The following is a 2270-nucleotide window of genomic DNA, read 5'->3' on the forward strand; positions in this document are numbered from 1 at the left end:
ATATTCACAGCGGATATTTATTTATAAAATATTATCAAGATCCTTCAGTCAGTTCAGTTCACATCAGATGCTCAGTCGTGTCCGACTCCTTGCAACTCCATGAACTGTAGCATGCCAGGCCTCCCTGTCCATCACCAACTCCCAGTTTACTCAAAATCATGTCCACTGTGTGGCTGAGGCATGGAGAGCCTCTGGAATACCCATGGACCCTTTGAGGGATCTTCAGATAAGGCTTCCTCAGGGACTCAAGGCCAGGCTTCCTAAGGGGGTCCAGGACTTGGTTAGGATCCCTGTCTTTTTGATGCACTCCAAGAGCCCTGGCTGCTGTTCTCCCAGCCATTTCCTACCCACTAGTCATGCTACAGACCTCAGTATTCTTAAAGAAGTGGGTCTCTTTGGCAGCATCCCACACTGCCCAGAAAGCTGGGCACTCACTCCCTTGTCTCACTTTTTCCCATTGGAGAAATCACAGACCGAGATCTCTCTTAGCATGAACTAGGCCACCACGCGGGAGAGGTGACACAAGTAAAGTGAAACTGTTCTTTTACCTTTGTCAATGCCTCCATCCTCAGAATCTCTGGATTCCTGGAGTTCCATAAAGAAAGTCTCAAAAATACCATTATTGGGGGAAAGATGGTAGAAAGCGTCTATTTCACCAATTTGATGATTTCACATTCTGTTTACACATTATTTTTCTGATATTCTTTAGTTCTTTGTGCATGTTTTCTTTTACCCTCAAATTGTAATAATCACTTTTAAACATATTTTTCTAAAAACTGTGAGAAGATATTAGAATGTTTAAAATGTTTTTATTTATTATTTCCTAGCTCTCATGCTCTTCTAAGTTTTTAAATAATTTATAATTTTAGCTATTTTGTATCTACCAGTTAATCTGTTCAAGAAGGATTATTAACTTAATTTCATCTGCATATAATAATGCCCTTATTTTTAAACTATCTTAGTTTATATATATATAGCAATTTCACATATTTGTATGTAATGTCTTCTATTAGCTTGCTTTTTATAAGACATAATGAACTGGGGCCAATTTCAGGATCCTCTCAGAGTAATAAGTAGTAAAATTTCCTTTATCCTACTCTGTCTAACTGCAGACATTTTATAATTCAATTCAGTTCAGTTCAGTCTCTCAGTCGTGTCCGACTCTTTGCGACCCTATGAACCACAGCACGCTAGGCCTCCCTGTTCATCACCAACTCCCGGAGTTCATCCAAACCCATGTCCATCGAGTCGGTGATGCCATCCAACCATCTCATCCTTTGTCATCCCCTTCTCCTCCTGCCCTCAATCTTTCCCAGCATCAGGGTCTTTTCCAATGAGTCAGCTCTTCGCATCAGGTGGCCAAAGTATTGGAGTTTCAGCTTCAACATCAGTCCTTCAAATGAACACCCAGGACTGATCTCCTTTAGGATGGACTGGTTGGACCTCCTTGCAGTCCAAGGGACTCTCAAGAGTCTTCTCCAACACCACAGTTCAAAAGCATCAATTCTTTGGCACTCAATTTTCTTTATAGTCCAACTCTCACATTTTATAATTACTCTCCATAAAATCCATGTTCATTGTAAAATGTTGTTTAAATGTGCCTGGAAACTTGTTCTACTATCTTCCTTACACAAGATGTTCACAGCATTACTCAATACAATGCTTTGTGGACAAACAGTTTGGGGATATTCTGGAAGAAATCTAATGAAAACAGGCATTGCCTTTACCATACCAGTGTACTTTGTGGGTTTCTAAGGAGTGTATATGCTGAATTTCTCAAACTTATTTGACCTGAGAAACCTTTGAAAAGTTTTGGAAATGATGGCCAAAGTAAATGTGTTACTACCAAGTCTTCTATTGGAGTCTCCAGTCCTATTGGGGTGCTTCAGTTTGTGACACATGTACATGTGTTACGCTTCTGAGGGCTTGGTGATTATATAGTGATTATTTAAACATGAAAGTAATGGTAATAATTGCATGGAAATCATGCCTCTATACATACACTAGGCTTCCCTGGTGACTCAGACAGTAAAGTGTCTGCATGCAATGTGGGAGACATGAGTTCCACCCCTGGGTTGGGAAGATGCATACACTGTGCTGAGAGTGAGAACTTCATTTTCACTTTTCTAAGTTTTTATTTTAGCATGTGCACTGGGGTCTATAAGTCTTCAAGACTGAAGATCTGTGTGATGAGAAGTAGTTCTTTCCATACAGTTTTCCTATGAGACCTTTGCTCTTGGTCACTATTGGGCTTGGTATTAATTGCCCTA

Source organism: Moschus berezovskii, chromosome 23 (genome assembly GCF_049115385.1).
Source record: "Moschus berezovskii isolate FMDL1 chromosome 23, NW_MosBer_1.0, whole genome shotgun sequence".
Lineage (NCBI taxonomy): Eukaryota > Metazoa > Chordata > Mammalia > Artiodactyla > Moschidae > Moschus > Moschus berezovskii.